This window comes from Diplotaxodon limnothrissa, linkage group LG3 (assembly GCF_057381915.1).
Source record: "Diplotaxodon limnothrissa isolate DT_005_m linkage group LG3, D_limnothrissa_male_GT1.1, whole genome shotgun sequence".
NCBI lineage: Eukaryota > Metazoa > Chordata > Actinopteri > Cichliformes > Cichlidae > Diplotaxodon > Diplotaxodon limnothrissa.
In genome coordinates, this window is record NC_140598.1 from 68,637,587 (window position 1) to 68,655,812 (window position 18,226).

At 57.7% G+C, this 18,226-nt stretch overlaps 7 non-coding genes and 5 pseudogenes across 7 annotated transcripts; all 12 read left to right on the forward strand.

Moving 5' to 3' along the window:
- The first annotated feature begins 142 nt into the window (after positions 1 to 142).
- Positions 143 to 261, forward strand: LOC146637309 (5S ribosomal RNA). Its single transcript, XR_014905859.1, has one exon. It is a non-coding gene; the product is annotated as a 5S ribosomal RNA (ribosomal RNA).
- Positions 262 to 1,281: 1,020 nt separating this feature from the next.
- LOC146637310 (5S ribosomal RNA) lies at positions 1,282 to 1,400 on the forward strand (annotated as a pseudogene).
- Positions 1,401 to 2,654: 1,254 nt separating this feature from the next.
- Positions 2,655 to 2,773, forward strand: LOC146637311 (5S ribosomal RNA). Its single transcript, XR_014905861.1, has one exon. It is a non-coding gene; the product is annotated as a 5S ribosomal RNA (ribosomal RNA).
- A 1,218-nt stretch (positions 2,774 to 3,991) lies between these two features.
- LOC146637312 (5S ribosomal RNA) lies at positions 3,992 to 4,110 on the forward strand. Its single transcript, XR_014905862.1, has one exon. It is a non-coding gene; the product is annotated as a 5S ribosomal RNA (ribosomal RNA).
- Positions 4,111 to 5,673: 1,563 nt separating this feature from the next.
- LOC146637313 (5S ribosomal RNA) lies at positions 5,674 to 5,792 on the forward strand. The gene has a single exon (XR_014905863.1). It is a non-coding gene; the product is annotated as a 5S ribosomal RNA (ribosomal RNA).
- A 3,146-nt stretch (positions 5,793 to 8,938) lies between these two features.
- LOC146637314 (5S ribosomal RNA) lies at positions 8,939 to 9,057 on the forward strand (annotated as a pseudogene).
- Positions 9,058 to 9,877: 820 nt separating this feature from the next.
- On the forward strand, positions 9,878 to 9,996 carry LOC146637315 (5S ribosomal RNA). The gene has a single exon (XR_014905864.1). It is a non-coding gene; the product is annotated as a 5S ribosomal RNA (ribosomal RNA).
- A 1,373-nt stretch (positions 9,997 to 11,369) lies between these two features.
- Positions 11,370 to 11,488, forward strand: LOC146637316 (5S ribosomal RNA). Its single transcript, XR_014905539.1, has one exon. It is a non-coding gene; the product is annotated as a 5S ribosomal RNA (ribosomal RNA).
- Positions 11,489 to 12,501: 1,013 nt separating this feature from the next.
- LOC146637317 (5S ribosomal RNA) lies at positions 12,502 to 12,620 on the forward strand. The gene has a single exon (XR_014905865.1). It is a non-coding gene; the product is annotated as a 5S ribosomal RNA (ribosomal RNA).
- Positions 12,621 to 13,910: 1,290 nt separating this feature from the next.
- LOC146637318 (5S ribosomal RNA) lies at positions 13,911 to 14,029 on the forward strand (annotated as a pseudogene).
- Positions 14,030 to 16,973: 2,944 nt separating this feature from the next.
- LOC146637319 (5S ribosomal RNA) lies at positions 16,974 to 17,092 on the forward strand (annotated as a pseudogene).
- Positions 17,093 to 17,912: 820 nt separating this feature from the next.
- LOC146637320 (5S ribosomal RNA) lies at positions 17,913 to 18,031 on the forward strand (annotated as a pseudogene).
- The last annotated feature ends 195 nt before the right edge of the window (positions 18,032 to 18,226 follow it).

Genomic DNA, 18,226 nt, shown 5'->3' on the forward strand with positions numbered 1-18,226 from the left:
AACTGAGCCTTTGGGTTAGGGTATTATGCAAACATGCAGGTATGGTTATAGGATTGTCTTCGTAACTTCAGGTACTTGCCACCTAATCACTTGAATCCATAAATTGAGACATTGTGCTGGCGCCAGCAGCTTACGGCCAGCAGCTTACGGCCATACCACCCTGAGCACGCCCGACCTCGTCTGATCTCGGAAGCTAAGCAGGGCTGGGCTTGGTTAGTACTTGGATGGGAGACTGCCTGGGAATACCTGGTGCTGTAAGCCTTTCATTTTCATGTCATTGAACCGCTTTTGATCCAGAGAAGGGGTGTATTAAAAGACCAAAAGCATCTGCCCATTAATGAGGGCTTATTAACGACATTGCTTTTGGCTCTTTTCCAATGTCTTGTGCTGCTAGCTGATGCAACCTACACCACACAAGGGCCTGAGTGACCGGCTGGGGCCACTTACACCACATCAGGGCCTGTGGCTCTGGCTGAGGCCACTTACACCACACCAGGGCCTGTGGCTGCTGGCTGAGGCCACTTACACCACACCAGGGCCTGTGGCTGCTGGCTGAGGCCACCTACACCACACCAGGGCATTAGTTGCTATTGAGGCCAATTACACCACACCAGGGTCTGTGGCTCTTGCTCAGCCACTTACACCACACCAGGGCCTGTGGCACTGGCTGAGGCCACTTACACCACATCAGGGCCTGTGGCTGCTGGCTGAGGCCACTTACACCACACCAGGGCCTGTGGCTGCTGGCTGAGGCCACTTACACCACACCAGGACCTGTGGCTGCTGGCTGAGGCCACCTACACCACACCAGGGCCTGTGGCTGCTGACTGAGGCGACTTACACCACACCAGGGCCCTTTTGCTGCTGGCTGAGGCCACTTACACCACACCAGTGCCTGTGGCTTCTGGCTGAGGCGACTTACACCACACCAGGGCCTGTGGCTGCTGGCTGAGGCCACTTACACCACACCAGGGCCTGTGGCTCTTGCTCAGGCCACTCACATCACACCAGGCCCTGCGCTTCTGGCCGAGGCCATCTTCACCAAACCAGGCCCTGTGCTGCTTGCTGTGGCCATGTACAACACACCAGGCCCTGTGCTGGTTCCTGAGGCCATCTTCAACAATCCAGGGCCTGTGCTGTTGGATAAATGCCAAACTGAGCCTTTGGGTTAGGGTATTATGCAAACATGCAGGTATGGTTATAGGATTGTCTTCGTAACTTCAGGTACTTGCCACCTAATCACTTGAATCCATAAATTGAGACATTGTGCTGGGGCCAGCAGCTTACGGCCATACCACCCTGAGCACGCCCGACCTCGTCTGATCTCGCAAGCTAAGCAGGGCTGGGCTTGGTTAGTACTTGGATGGGAGACTGCCTGGGAATACCTGGTGCTGTAAGCCTTTCCTTTTCATGTCATTGAACCGCTTTTGAAACAGAGAAGGGGTGTATTAAAAGACCAAAAGCATCTGCCCATTAATGAGGGCACATTAACAACACTGCTTTTGGCTCTTTTCCAATGTCTTGTGCTGCTAGCTGATGCCACCTACACCACACCAGGGCCTGAGTGACCGGCTGGGGCCACTTACACCACACCAGTGCCTGTGGCTGCTGGCTGAGGCCACTTACACCACACCAGTGCCTGTGGCTTCTGGCTGAGGCCACTTACACCACACCAGGGCCTGTGGCTGCTGGCTGAGGCCACTTACACCACACCAGGGCCTGTGGCTCTTGCTCAGGCCACTCACATCACACCAGGCCCTGCGCTTCTGGCTGAGGCCATCTTCACCAAACCAGGCCCTGTGGCTCTTGCTCAGGCCACTTACACCACACCAGGGCCTTATTTGCTATTGAGGCCACTTACACCACACCAGGGCCTGTGGCTCTGGCTTAGGCCACTTACACCACACCAGGGCCTGTGGCACTTGCTCAGGCCACTTACACCACACCAGGGCCTGTGGCTCTTCCTCAGGCCACTTACACCACACCAGGGCCTGTGGCACTGGCTGAGGCCACTTAGACCACACCAGGGCCTGTGGCTGCTGGCTGAGGCCACTTACAACACACCAGGGCCTGTGGCTGCTGGCTGAGGCCACTTACACCAAACCAGGGCCTGTGGCTCTTGCTCAGGCCACTTACACCACACCAGGGCCTGTGGCTGCTGGCTGAGGCCACTTACAACACACCAGGGCCTGTGGCTGCTGGCTGAGGCCACTTACACCAAACCAGGGCCTGTGGCTCTTGCTCAGGCCACTTACACCACACCAGGGCCTGTGGCTGCTGGCTGAGGCCACCTACACCACACCAGGGCCTGTGGCTGCTGGCTGAGGCCACTTACACCACACAAGGGCCTGTGGCTCTTGCTCAGGCCACTCACATCACACCAGGCCCTGTGCTTCTGGCCGAGGCCATCTTCACCAAACCAGGCCCTGTGCTGCTTGCTGTGGCCATGTACAACACACCAGGCCCTGTGCTGGTTCCTGAGGCCATCTTCAACAATCCAGGGCCTGTGCTGTTGGATAAATGCCAAACTGAGCCTTTGGGTTAGGGTATTATGCAAACATGCAGGTATGGTTATAGGATTGTCTTCGTAACTTCAGGTACTTGCCACCTAATCACTTGAATCCATAAATTGAGACATTGTGCTGGGGCCAGCAGCTTACGGCCATACCACCCTGAGCACGCCCGACCTCGTCTGATCTCGGAAGCTAAGCAGGGCTGGGCTTGGTTAGTACTTGGATGGGAGACTGCCTGGGAATACCTGGTGCTGTAAGCCTTTCATTTTCATGTCATTGAACCGCTTTTGATCCAGAGAAGGGGTGTATTAAAAGACCAAAAGCATCTGCCCATTAATGAGGGCACATTAACGACATTGCTTTTGGCTCTTTTCCAATGTCTTGTGCTGCTAGCTGATGCAACCTACACCACACAAGGGCCTGAGTGACCGGCTGGGGCCACTTACACCACATCAGGGCCTGTGGCTCTGGCTGAGGCCACTTACACCACACCAGGGCCTGTGGCTGCTGGCTGAGGCCAGTTACACCACACCAGAGCCTGTGGCTGCTGGCTGAAGCCACTTACACCACACCAGGGCCTTAGTTGCTATTGAGGCCACTTACACCACACCAGGGCCTGTGGCTGCTGGCTGAGGCCACCTACACCACACCAGGGCCTGTGGCTGCTGGCTGAGGCGACTTACACCACACCAGGGCCCTTTTGCTGCTGGCTGAGGCCACTTACACCACACCAGTGCCTGTGGCTTCTGGCTGAGGCGACTTACACCACACCAGGGCCTGTGGCACTTGCTCAGGCCACTTACACCACACCAGGGCCTGTGGCTCTTGCTCAGGCCACTTACACCACACCAGGGCCTGTGGCACTGGCTGAGGCCACTTAGACCACACCAGGGCCTGTGGCTGCTGGCTGAGGCCACTTACAACACACCAGGGCTTGTGGCTGCTGGCTGAGGCCACTTACACCAAACCAGGGCCTGTGGCTCTTGCTCAGGCCACTTACACCACACCAGGGCCTGTGGCTGCTGGCTGAGGCCACTTACAACACACCAGGGCCTGTGGCTGCTGGCTGAGGCCACTTACACCAAACCAGGGCCTGTGGCTCTTGCTCAGGCCACTTACACCACACCAGGGCCTGTGGCTGCTGGCTGAGGCCACTTACACCACACCAGGGCCTGTGGCTCTTGCTCAGGCCACTCACATCACACCAGGCCCTGTGCTTCTGGCCGAGGCCATCTTCACCAAACCAGGCCCTGTGCTGCTTGCTGTGGCCATGTACAACACACCAGGCCCTGTGCTGGTTCCTGAGGCCATCTTCAACAATCCAGGGCCTGTGCTGTTGGATAAATGCCAAACTGAGCCTTTGGGTTAGGGTATTATGCAAACATGCAGGTATGGTTATAGGATTGTCTTCGTAACTTCAGGTACTTGCCACCTAATCACTTGAATCCATAAATTGAGACATTGTGCTGAGGCCAGCAGCTTACGGCCATACCACCCTGAGCACGCCCGACCTCGTCTGATCTCGGAAGCTAAGCAGGGCTGGGCTTGGTTAGTACTTGGATGGGAGACTGCCTGGGAATACCTGGTGCTGTAAGCCTTTCATTTTCATGTCATTGAACCGCTTTTGATCCAGAGAAGGGGTGTATTAAAAGACCAAAAGCAGCTGCCCATTAATGAGGGCACATTAACGACACTGCTTTTGGCTCTTTTCCAAAGTCTTGTGCTGCTAGCTGATGCCACCTACACCACACCAGGGCCTGAGTGACCGGCTGGGGCCACTTACACCACATCAGGGCCTGTGGCTCTGGCTGAGGCCACTTACACCACACCAGGGCCTGTGGCTGCTGGCTGAGGCCACCTACACCACACCAGGGCCTTAGTTGCTATTGAGGCCAATTACACCACACCAGGGTCTGTGGCTCTTGCTCAGGCCACTTACACCACACCAGGGCCTGTGGCACTGGCTGAGGCCACTTACACCACACCAGGGCCTGTGGCTGCTGGCTGAGGCCACTTACACCACACATGGGCCTGTGGCTGCTGGCTGAGGCCAGTTACACCACACCAGGGCCTTAGTTGCTATTGAGGCCACTTACACCACACCAGGGCCTGTGGCTCTTGCTCAGGCCACTCACATCACACCAGGCCCTGCGCTTCTGGCCGAGGCCATCTTCACCAAACCTGGCCCTCTGCTGCTAGCTGTGGCCATGTACAACACACCAGGCCCTGTGCTGGTTCCTGAGGCCACTTACACCACACCAGTGCCTGTGGCTTCTGGCTGAGGCGACTTACACCACACCAGGGCCTGTGGCTGCTGGCTGAGGCCACTTACACCACACCAGGGCCTGTGGCTCTTGCTCAGGCCACTCACATCACACCAGGCCCTGCGCTTCTGGCCGAGGCCATCTTCACCAAACCTGGCCCTCTGCTGCTAGCTGTGGCCATGTACAACACACCAGGCCCTGTGCTGGTTCCTGAGGCCACTTACACCACACCAGTGCCTGTGGCTTCTGGCTGAGGCGACTTACACCACACCAGGGCCTGTGGCTGCTGGCTGAGGCCACTTACACCACACCAGGGCCTGTGGCTCTTGCTCAGGCCACTCACATCACACCAGGCCCTGCGCTTCTGGCCGAGGCCATCTTCACCAAACCAGGCCCTGTGGCTCTTGCTCAGGCCACTTACACCACACCAGGGCCTTATTTGCTATTGAGGCCACTTACACCACACCAGGGCCTGTGGCTCTGGCTTAGGTCACTTACACCACACCAGGGCCTGTGGCACTTGCTCAGGCCACTTACACCACACCAGGGCCTGTGGCTGCTGGCTGAGGCCACTTACACCACACCAGGGCCTGTGGCTCTTGCTCAGGCCACTCACATCACACCAGGCCCTGCGCTTCTGGCCGAGGCCATCTTCACCAAACCAGGCCCTGTGCTGCTTGCTGTGGCCATGTACAACACACCAGGCCCTGTGCTGGTTCCTGAGGCCATCTTCAACAATCCAGGGCCTGTGCTGTTGGATAAATGCCAAACTGAGCCTTTGGGTTAGGGTATTATGCAAACATGCAGGTATGGTTATAGGATTGTCTTCGTAACTTCAGGTACTTGCCACCTAATCACTTGAATCCATAAATTGAGACATTGTGCTGGGGCCAGCAGCTTACGGCCATACCACCCTGAGCACGCCCGACCTCGTCTGATCTCGGAAGCTAAGCAGGGCTGGGCTTGGTTAGTACTTGGATGGGAGACTGCCTGGGAATACCTGGTGCTGTAAGCCTTTCCTTTTCATGTCATTGAACCGCTTTTGATCCAGAGAAGGGGTGTATTAAAAGACCAAAAGCATCTGCCCATTAATGAGGGCACATTAACAACACTGCTTTTGGCTCTTTTCCAATGTCTTGTGCTGCTAGCTGATGCCACCTACACCACACCAGGGCCTGAGTGACCGGCTGGGGCCACTTACACCACATCAGGGCCTGTGGCTCTGGCTGAGGCCACTTACACCACACCAGGGCCTGTGGCTGCTGGCTGAGGCCAGTTACACCACACCAGAGCCTGTGGCTGCTGGCTGAAGCCACTTACACCACACCAGGGCCTTAGTTGCTATTGAGGCCACCTACACCACACCAGGGCCTGTGGTTGCTGGCTGAGGCGACTTACACCACACCAGGGCCCTTTTGCTGCTGGCTGAGGCCACTTACACCACACCAGTGCCTGTGGCTTCTGGCTGAGGCGACTTACACCACACCAGGGCCTGTGGCACTTGCTCAGGCCACTTACACCACACCAGGGCCTGTGGCTCTTGCTCAGGCCACTTACACCACACCAGGGCCTGTGGCACTGGCTGAGGCCACTTAGACCACACCAGGGCCTGTGGCTGCTGGCTGAGGCCACTTACAACACACCAGGGCCTGTGGCTGCTGGCTGAGGCCACTTACACCAAACCAGGGCCTGTGGCTCTTGCTCAGGCCACTTACACCACACCAGGGCCTGTGGCTGCTGGCTGAGGCCACTTACAACACACCAGGGCCTGTGGCTGCTGGCTGAGGCCACTTACACCAAACCAGGGCCTGTGGCTGCTGGCTGAGGCCACTTACACCACACCAGGGCCTGTGGCTGCTGGCTGAGGCGACTTACACCACACCAGGGCCTGAGTGACCGGCTGGGGCCACTTACACCACATCAGGGCCTGTGGCTCTGGCTGAGGCCACTTACACCACACCAGGGCCTGTGGCTGCTGGCTGAGGCCAGTTACACCACACCAGAGCCTGTGGCTGCTGGCTGAAGCCACTTACCCCACACCAGGGCCTTAGTTGCTATTGAGGCCACTTACACCACACCAGGGCCTGTGGCTGCTGGCTGAGGCCACCTACACCACACCAGGGCCTGTGGCTGCTGGCTGAGGCGACTTACACCACACCAGGGCCTTAGTTGCTATTGAGGCCAATTACACCACACCAGGGTCTGTGGCTCTTGCTCAGGCCACTTACACCACACCAGGGCCTGTGGCACTGGCTGAGGCCACTTACACCACACCAGGGCCTGTGGCTGCTGGCTGAGACCACTTACACCACACCAGGGCCTGTGGCTGCTGGCTGAGACCACTTACACCACACCAGGGCCTGTGGCTCTTGCTCAGGCCACTTACACCACACCAGGGCCTGTGGCTCTTGCTCAGGCCACTTACACCACACCAGGGCCTGTGGCTCTTGCTCAGGCCACTTACACCACACCAGGGCCCTTTTGCTGCTGGCTGAGGCGACTTACACCACACCAGGGCCTGTGGCTGCTGGCTGAGGCCACTTACACCACACCAGGGCCTGTGGCTGCTGGCTGAGGCCACCTACACCACACCAGGGCCTGTGGCTGCTGGCTGAGACCACTTACACCACACCAGGGCCTTAGTTGCTATTGAGGCCAATTACACCACACCAGGGTCTGTGGCTCTTGCTCAGGCCACTTACACCACACCAGGGCCTGTGGCACTGGCTGAGGCCACTTACACCACACCAGGGCCTGTGGCTGCTGGCTGAGGCCACCTACACCACACCAGGGCCTGTGGCTGCTGGCTGAGGCCACTTACACCACACCAGGGCCTTAGTTGCTATTGAGGCCAATTACACCACACCAGGGTCTGTGGCTCTTGCTCAGGCCACTTACACCACACCAGGGCCTGTGGCACTGGCTGAGGCCACTTACACCACACCAGGGCCTGTGGCTGCTGGCTGAGGCCACTTACACCACACAAGGGCCTGTGGCTGCTGGCTGAGGCCACCTACACCACACCAGGGCCTGTGGCTGCTGGCTGAGGCCACTTACAACACACCAGGGCCTGTGGCTGCTGGCTGAGGCCACCTACACCACACCAGGGCCTTAGTTGCTATTGAGGCCAATTACACCACACCAGGGTCTATGGCTCTTGCTCAGGCCACTTACACCACACCAGGGCCTGTGGCACTGGCTGAGGCCACTTACACCACACCAGGGCCTGTGGCTGCTGGCTGAGGCCACTTACACCACACAAGGGCCTGTGGCTGCTGGCTGAGGCCACCTACACCACACCAGGGCCTGTGGCTGCTGGCTGAGACCACTTACACCACACCAGGGCCTGTGGCTCTTGCTCAGGCCACTTACACCACACCAGGGCCTGTGGCTCTTGCTCAGGCCACTTACACCACACCAGGGCCTGTGGCTCTTGCTCAGGCCACTTACACCACACCAGTGCCTGTGGCTTCTGGCTGAGGCGACTTACACCACACCAGGGCCTGTGGCTGCTGGCTGAGGCCACTTACACCACACCAGGGCCTGTGGCTCTTGCTCAGGCCACTCACATCACACCAGGCCCTGCGCTTCTGGCCGAGGCCATCTTCACCAAACCAGGCCCTGTGCTGCTTGCTGTGGCCATGTACAACACACCAGGCCCTGTGCTGGTTCCTGAGGCCATCTTCAACAATCCAGGGCCTGAGTGACCGGCTGGGGCCACTTACACCACATCAGGGCCTGTGGCTCTGGCTGAGGCCACTTACACCACACCAGGGCCTGTGGCTGCTGGCTGAGGCCAGTTACACCACACCAGGGCCTTAGTTGCTATTGAGGCCAATTACACCACACCAGGGTCTGTGGCTCTTGCTCAGGCCACTCACATCACACCAGGCCCTGCGCTTCTGGCCGAGGCCATCTTCACCAAACCTGGCCCTCTGCTGCTAGCTGTGGCCATGTACAACACACCAGGCCCTGTGCTGGTTCCTGAGGCCATCTTCAACAATCCAGGGCCTGTGCTGTTGGATAAATGCCAAACTAAGCCTTTGGGTTAGGGTATTATGCAAACATGCAGGTATGGTTATAGGATTGTCTTCGTAACTTCAGGTACTTGCCACCTAATCACTTGAATCCATAAATTGAGACATTGTGCTGGGGCCAGCAGCTTACGGCCATACCACCCTGAGCACGCCCGACCTCGTCTGATCTCGGAAGCTAAGCAGGGCTGGGCTTGGTTAGTACTCGGATGGGAGACTGCCTTGGAATACCTGGTGCTGTAAGCCTTTCATTTTCATGTCATTGAACCGCTTTTGATCCAGAGAAGGGGTGTATTAAAAGACCAAAAGCAGCTGCCCATTAATGAGGGCACATTAACGACATTGCTTTTGGCTCTTTTCCAATGTCTTGTGCTGCTAGCTGATGCCACCTACACCACACCAGGGCCTGAGTGACCGGCTGGGGCCACTTACACCACATCAGGGCCTGTGGCTCTGGCTGAGGCCACTTACACCACACCAGGGCCTGTGGCTGCTGGCTGAGGCCACCTACACCACACCAGGGCCTTAGTTGCTATTGAGGCCAATTACACCACACCAGGGTCTGTGGCTCTTGCTCAGGCCACTTACACCACACCAGGGCCTGTGGCACTGGCTGAGGCCACTTACACCACACCAGGGCCTGTGGCTGCTGGCTGAGGCCACTTACACCACACAAGGGCCTGTGGCTGCTGGCTGAGGCCACCTACACCACACCAGGGCCTGTGGCTGCTGGCTGAGGCCACTTACAACACACCAGGGCCTGTGGCTCTTGCTCAGGCCACTCATATCACACCAGGCCCTGTGCTTCTGGCCGAGGCCATCTTCACCAAACCAGGCCCTGTGCTGCTTGCTGTGGCCATGTACAACACACCAGGCCCTGTGCTGGTTCCTGAGGCCATCTTCAACAATCCAGGGCCTGTGCTGTTGGATAAATGCCAAACTGAGCCTTTGGGTTAGGGTATTATGCAAACATGTAGGTATGGTTATAGGATTGTCTTCGTAACTTCAGGTACTTGCCACCTAATCACTTGAATCCATAAATTGAGACATTGTGCTGGGGCCAGCAGCTTACGGCCATACCACCCTGAGCACGCCCGACCTCGTCTGATCTCGGAAGCTAAGCAGGGCTGGGCTTGGTTAGTACTTGGATGGGAGACTGCCTGGGAATACCTGGTGCTGTAAGCCTTTCCTTTTCATGTCATTGAACCGCTTTTGATCCAGAGAAGGGGTGTATTAAAAGACCAAAAGCATCTGCCCATTAATGAGGGCACATTAACAACACTGCTTTTGGCTCTTTTCCAATGTCTTGTGCTGCTAGCTGATGCCACCTACACCACACCAGGGCCTGAGTGACCGGCTGGGGCCACTTACACCACATCAGGGCCTGTGGCTCTGGCTGAGGCCACTTACACCACACCAGGGCCTGTGGCTGCTGGCTGAGGCCAGTTACACCACACCAGAGCCTGTGGCTGCTGGCTGAAGCCACTTACACCACACCAGGGCCTTAGTTGCTATTGAGGCCACTTACACCACACCAGGGCCTGTGGCTGCTGGCTGAGGCCACCTACACCACACCAGGGCCTGTGGCTGCTGGCTGAGGCGACTTACACCACACCAGGGCCCTTTTGCTGCTGGCTGAGGCCACTTACACCACACCAGTGTCTGTGGCTTCTGGCTGAGGCGACTTACACCACACCAGGGCCTGTGGCTGCTGGCTGAGGCCACTTACACCACACCAGGGCCTGTGGCTCTTGCTCAGGCCACTCACATCACACCAGGCCCTGCGCTTCTGGCTGAGGCCATCTTCACCAAACCAGGCCCTGTGGCTCTTGCTCAGGCCACTTACACCACACCAGGGCCTTATTTGCTATTGAGGCCACTTACACCACACCAGGGCCTGTGGCTCTGGCTTGGGCCACTTACACCACACCAGGGCCTGTGGCACTTGCTCAGGCCACTTACACCACACCAGGGCCTGTGGCTCTTGCTCAGGCCACTTACACCACACCAGGGCCTGTGGCACTGGCTGAGGCCACTTAGACCACACCAGGGCCTGTGGCTGCTGGCTGAGGCCACTTACAACACACCAGGGCCTGTGGCTGCTGGCTGAGGCCACTTACACCAAACCAGGGCCTGTGGCTCTTGCTCAGGCCACTTACACCACACCAGGGCCTGTGGCTGCTGGCTGAGGCCACCTACACCACACCAGGGCCTGTGGCTGCTGGCTGAGGCCACTTACACCACACCAGGGCCTGTGGCTCTTGCTCAGGCCACTCACATCACACCAGGCCCTGTGCTTCTGGCCGAGGCCATCTTCACCAAACCAGGCCCTGTGCTGCTTGCTGTGGCCATGTACAACACACCAGGCCCTGTGCTGGTTCCTGAGGCCATCTTCAACAATCCAGGGCCTGTGCTGTTGGATAAATGCCAAACTGAGCCTTTGGGTTAGGGTATTATGCAAACATGCAGGTATGGTTATAGGATTGTCTTCCTAACTTCAGGTACTTGCCACCTAATCACTTGAATCCATAAATTGAGACATTGTGCTGGGGCCAGCAGCTTACGGCCATACCACCCTGAGCACGCCCGACCTCGTCTGATCTCGGAAGCTAAGCAGGGCTGGGCTTGGTTAGTACTTGGATGGGAGACTACCTGGGAATACCTGGTGCTGTAAGCCTTTCATTTTCATGTCATTGAACCGCTTTTGATCCAGAGAAGGGGTGTATTAAAAGACCAAAAGCAGCTCCCCATTAATGAGGGCACATTAACGACATTGCTTTTGGCTGTTTTCCAATGTCTTGTGCTGCTAGCTGATGCCACCTACACCACACCAGGGCCTGAGTGACCGGCTGGGGCCACTTACACCACATCAGGGCCTGTGGCTCTGGCTGAGGCCACTTACACCACACCAGGGCCTGTGGCTGCTGGCTGAGGCCACCTACACCACACCAGGGCATTAGTTGCTATTGAGGCCAATTACACCACACCAGGGTCTGTGGCTCTTGCTCAGGCCACTTACACCACACCAGGGCCTGTGGCACTGGCTGAGGCCACTTACACCACACCAGGGCCTGTGGCTCTTGCTCAGGCCACTTACACCACACCAGGGCCTGTGGCTCTTGCTCAGGCCACTTACACCACACCAGGGCCTGTGGCACTGGCTGAGGCCACTTACACCACACCAGGGCCTGTGGCTCTTGCTCAGGCCACTTACACCACACCAGGGCCTGTGGCTCTTGCTCAGGCCACTTACACCACACCAGGGCCTGTGGCTCTTGCTCAGGCCACTTACACCAAACCAGGGCCTGTGGCTCTTGCTCAGGCCACTTACACCACACCAGGGCCTGTGGCTGCTGGCTGAGGCCACTTACACCACACCAGGGCCTGTGGCTCTTGCTCAGGCCACTCACATCACACCAGGCCCTGTGCTTCTGGCCGAGGCCATCTTCACCAAACCAGGCCCTGTGCTGCTTGCTGTGGCCATGTACAACACACCAGGCCCTGTGCTGGTTCCTGAGGCCATCTTCAACAATCCAGGGCCTGTGCTGTTGGATAAATGCCAAACTGAGCCTTTGGGTTAGGGTATTATGCAAACATGCAGGTATGGTTATAGGATTGTCTTCGTAACTTCAGGTACTTGCCACCTAATCACTTGAATCCATAAATTGAGACATTGTGCTGGGGCCAGCAGCTTACGGCCATACCACCCTGAGCACGCCCGACCTCGTCTGATCTCGGAAGCTAAGCAGGGCTGGGCTTGGTTAGTACTTGGATGGGAGACTGCCTGGGAATACCTGGTGCTGTAAGCCTTTCATTTTCATGTCATTGAACCGCTTTTGATCCAGAGAAGGGGTGTATTAAAAGACCAAAAGCAGCTGCCCATTAATGAGGGCACATTAACGACACTGCTTTTGGCTCTTTTCCAATGTCTTGTGCTGCTAGCTGATGCCACCTACACCACACCAGGGCCTGAGTGACCGGCTGGGGCCACTTACACCACATCAGGGCCTGTGGCTCTGGCTGAGGCCACTTACACCACACCAGGGCCTGTGGCTGCTGGCTGAGGCCACCTACACCACACCAGGGCCTGTGGCTGCTGGCTGAGGCCACCTACACCACACCAGGGCCTTAGTTGCTATTGAGGCCAATTACACCACACCAGGGTCTGTGGCTCTTGCTCAGGCCACTTACACCACACCAGGGCCTGTGGCACTGGCTGAGGCCACTTACACCACACCAGGGCCTGTGGCTGCTGGCTGAGGCCACCTACACCACACCAGGGCCTGTGGCTGCTGGCTGAGGCCACTTACACCACACAAGGGCCTGTGGCTGCTGGCTGAGGCCACCTACACCACACCAGGGCCTGTGGCTGCTGGCTGAGGCCACTTACACCACACCAGGGCCTGTGGCTCTTGCTCAGGCCACTCACATCACACCAGGCCCTGCGCTTCTGGCCGAGGCCATCTTCACCAAACCAGGCCCTGTGGCTCTTGCTCAGGCCACTTACACCACACCAGGGCCTTATTTGCTATTGAGGCCAATTACACCACACCAGGGTCTGTGGCTCTTGCTCAGGCCACTTACACCACACCAGGGCCTGTGGCACTGGCTGAGGCCACCTACACCACACCAGGGCCTGTGGCTGCTGGCTGAGACCACTTACACCACACCAGGGCCTGTGGCTCTTGCTCAGGCCACTTACACCACACCAGGGCCTGTGGCTCTTGCTCAGGCCACTTACACCACACCAGGGCCTGTGGCTCTTGCTCAGGCCACTTACACCACACCAGGGCCTGTGGCTCTTGCTCAGGCCACTCATATCACGCCAGGCCCTGTGCTTCTGGCCGAGGCCATCTTCACCAAACCAGGCCCTGTGCTGCTTGCTGTGGCCATGTACAACACACCAGGCCCTGTGCTGGTTCCTGAGGCCATCTTCAACAATCCAGGGCCTGTGCTGTTGGATAAATGCCAAACTGAGCCTTTGGGTTAGGGTATTATGCAAACATGCAGGTATGGTTATAGGATTGTCTTCGTAACTTCAGGTACTTGCCACCTAATCACTTGAATCCATAAATTGAGACATTGTGCTGGGGCCAGCAGCTTACGGCCATACCACCCTGAGCACGCCCGACCTCGTCTGATCTCGGAAGCTAAGCAGGGCTGGGCTTGGTTAGTACTTGGATGGGAGACTGCCTGGGAATACCTGGTTCTGTAAGCCTTTCATTTTCATGTCATTGAACCGCTTTTGATCCAGAGAAGGGGTGTATTAAAAGACCAAAAGCAGCTGCCCATTAATGAGGGCACATTAACGACATTGCTTTTGGCTCTTTTCCAATGTCTTGTGCTGCTAGCTGATGCAACCTACACCACACAAGGGCCTGAGTGACCGGCTGGGGCCACTTACACCACATCAGGGCCTGTGGCTCTGGCTGAGGCCACTTACACCACACCAGGGCCTGTGGCTGCTGGCTGAGGCCAGTTACACCACACCAGAGCCTGTGGCTGCTGGCTGAAGCCACTTACCCCACACCAGGGCCTTAGTTGCTATTGAGGCCACTTACACCACACCAGGGCCTGTGGCTGCTGGCTGAGGCCACCTACACCACACCAGGGCCTGTGGCTGCTGGCTGAGGCGACTTACACCACACCAGGGCCTTAGTTGCTATTGAGGCCAATTACACCACACCAGGGTCTGTGGCTCTTGCTCAGGCCACTTACACCACACCAGGGCCTGTGGCACTGGCTGAGGCCACTTACACCACACCAGGGCCTGTGGCTGCTGGCTGAGACCACTTACACCACACCAGGGCCTGTGGCTGCTGGCTGAGACCACTTACACCACACCAGGGCCTGTGGCTCTTGCTCAGGCCACTTACACCACACCAGGGCCTGTGGCTCTTGCTCAGGCCACTTACACCACACCAGGGCCTGTGGCTCTTGCTCAGGCCACTTACACCACACCAGGGCCCTTTTGCTGCTGGCTGAGGCCACTTACACCACACCAGTGCCTGTGGCTTCTGGCTGAGGCCACTTACACCACACCAGTGCCTGTGGCTTCTGGCTGAGGCGACTTACACCACACCAGGGCCTGTGGCTGCTGGCTGAGGCCACTTACACCACACCAGGGCCTGTGGCTGCTGGCTGAGGCCACCTACACCACACCAGGGCCTGTGGCTGCTGGCTGAGACCACTTACACCACACCAGGGCCTTAGTTGCTATTGAGGCCAATTACACCACACCAGGGTCTGTGGCTCTTGCTCAGGCCACTTACACCACACCAGGGCCTGTGGCACTGGCTGAGGCCACTTACACCACACCAGGGCCTGTGGCTGCTGGCTGAGGCCACCTACACCACACCAGGGCCTGTGGCTGCTGGCTGAGGCCACTTACACCACACCAGGGCCTTAGTTGCTATTGAGGCCAATTACACCACACCAGGGTCTGTGGCTCTTGCTCAGGCCACTTACACCACACCAGGGCCTGTGGCACTGGCTGAGGCGACTTACACCACACCAGGGCCTGTGGCTGCTGGCTGAGGCCACCTACACCACACCAGGGCCTGTGGCTGCTGACTGAGGCGACTTACACCACACCAGGGCCCTTTTGCTGCTGGCTGAGGCCACTTACACCACACCAGTGCCTGTGGCTTCTGGCTGAGGCGACTTACACCACACCAGGGCCTGTGGCTGCTGGCTGAGGCCACTTACACCACACCAGGGCCTGTGGCTCTTGCTCAGGCCACTCACATCACACCAGGCCCTGCGCTTCTGGCCGAGGCCATCTTCACCAAACCAGGCCCTGTGGCTCTTGCTCAGGCCACTTACACCACACCAGGGCCTTATTTGCTATTGAGGCCAATTACACCACACCAGGACCTGTGGCTCTTGCTCAGGCCACTTACACCACACCAGGGCCTTAGTTGCTATTGAGGCCAATTACACCACACCAGGGTCTGTGGCTCTTGCTCAGGCCACTTACACCACACCAGGGCCTGTGGCACTGGCTGAGGCCACTTACACCACACCAGGGCCTGTGGCTGCTGGCTGAGGCCACTTACAACACACCAGGGCCTGTGGCTGCTGGCTGAGGCCACCTACACCACACCAGGGCCTTAGTTGCTATTGAGGCCAATTACACCACACCAGGGTCTGTGGCTCTTGCTCAGGCCACTTACACCACACCAGGGCCTGTGGCACTGGCTGAGGCCACTTACACCACACCAGGGCCTGTGGCTGCTGGCTGAGGCCACTTACACCACACAAGGGCCTGTGGCTGCTGGCTGAGGCCACCTACACCACACCAGGGCCTGTGGCTGCTGGCTGAGACCACTTACACCACACCAGGGCCTGTGGCTCTTGCTCAGGCCACTTACACCACACCAGGGCCTGTGGCTCTTGCTCAGGCCACTTACACCACACCAGGGCCTGTGGCTCTTGCTCAGGCCACTTACACCACACCAGTGCCTGTGGCTTCTGGCTGAGGCGACTTACACCACACCAGGGCCTGTGGCTGCTGGCTGAGGCCACTTACACCACACCAGGGCCTGTGGCTCTTGCTCAGGCCACTCACATCACACCAGGCCCTGCGCTTCTGGCCGAGGCCATCTTCACCAAACCAGGCCCTGTGCTGCTTGCTGTGGCCATGTACAACACACCAGGCCCTGTGCTGGTTCCTGAGGCCATCTTCAACAATCCAGGGCCTGAGTGACCGGCTGGGGCCACTTACACCACATCAGGGCCTGTGGCTCTGGCTGAGGCCACTTACACCACACCAGGGCCTGTGGCTGCTGGCTGAGGCCAGTTACACCACACCAGGGCCTTAGTTGCTATTGAGGCCAATTACACCACACCAGGGTCTGTGGCTCTTGCTCAGGCCACTCACATCACACCAGGCCCTGCGCTTCTGGCCGAGGCCATCTTCACCAAACCTGGCCCTCTGCTGCTAGCTGTGGCCATGTACAACACACCAGGCCCTGTGCTGGTTCCTGAGGCCATCTTCAACAATCCAGGGCCTGTGCTGTTGGATAAATGCCAAACTAAGCCTTTGGGTTAGGGTATTATGCAAACATGCAGGTATGGTTATAGGATTGTCTTCGTAACTTCAGGTACTTGCCACCTAATCACTTGAATCCATAAATTGAGACATTGTGCTGGGGCCAGCAGCTTACGGCCATACCACCCTGAGCACGCCCGACCTCGTCTGATCTCGGAAGCTAAGCAGGGCTGGGCTTGGTTAGTACTCGGATGGGAGACTGCCTTGGAATACCTGGTGCTGTAAGCCTTTCATTTTCATGTCATTGAACCGCTTTTGATCCAGAGAAGGGGTGTATTAAAAGACCAAAAGCAGCTGCCCATTAATGAGGGCACATTAACGACATTGCTTTTGGCTCTTTTCCAATGTCTTGTGCTGCTAGCTGATGCCACCTACACCACACCAGGGCCTGAGTGACCGGCTGGGGCCACTTACACCACATCAGGGCCTGTGGCTCTGGCTGAGGCCACTTACACCACACCAGGGCCTGTGGCTGCTGGCTGAGGCCACCTACACCACACCAGGGCCTTAGTTGCTATTGAGGCCAATTACACCACACCAGGGTCTGTGGCTCTTGCTCAGGCCACTTACACCACACCAGGGCCTGTGGCACTGGCTGAGGCCACTTACACCACACCAGGGCCTGTGGCTGCTGGCTGAGGCCACTTACACCACACAAGGGCCTGTGGCTGCTGGCTGAGGCCACCTACACCACACCAGGGCCTGTGGCTGCTGGCTGAGGCCACTTACAACACACCAGGGCCTGTGGCTCTTGCTCAGGCCACTCATATCACACCAGGCCCTGTGCTTCTGGCCGAGGCCATCTTCACCAAACCAGGCCCTGTGCTGCTTGCTGTGGCCATGTACAACACACCAGGCCCTGTGCTGGTTCCTGAGGCCATCTTCAACAATCCAGGGCCTGTGCTGTTGGATAAATGCCAAACTGAGCCTTTGGGTTAGGGTATTATGCAAACATGTAGGTATGGTTATAGGATTGTCTTCGTAACTTCAGGTACTTGCCACCTAATCACTTGAATCCATAAATTGAGACATTGTGCTGGGGCCAGCAGCTTACGGCCATACCACCCTGAGCACGCCCGACCTTGTCTGATCTCGGAAGCTAAGCAGGGCTGGGCTTGTTTAGTACTTGGATGGGAGACTGCCTGGGAATACCTGGTGCTGTAAGCCTTTCCTTTTCATGTCATTGAACCGCTTTTGATCCAGAGAAGGGGTGTATTAAAAGACCAAAAGCATCTGCCCATTAATGAGGGCACATTAACAACACTGCTTTTGGCTCTTTTCCAATGTCTTGTGCTGCTAGCTGATGCCACCTACACCACACCAGGGCCTGAGTGACCGGCTGGGGCCACTTACACCACATCA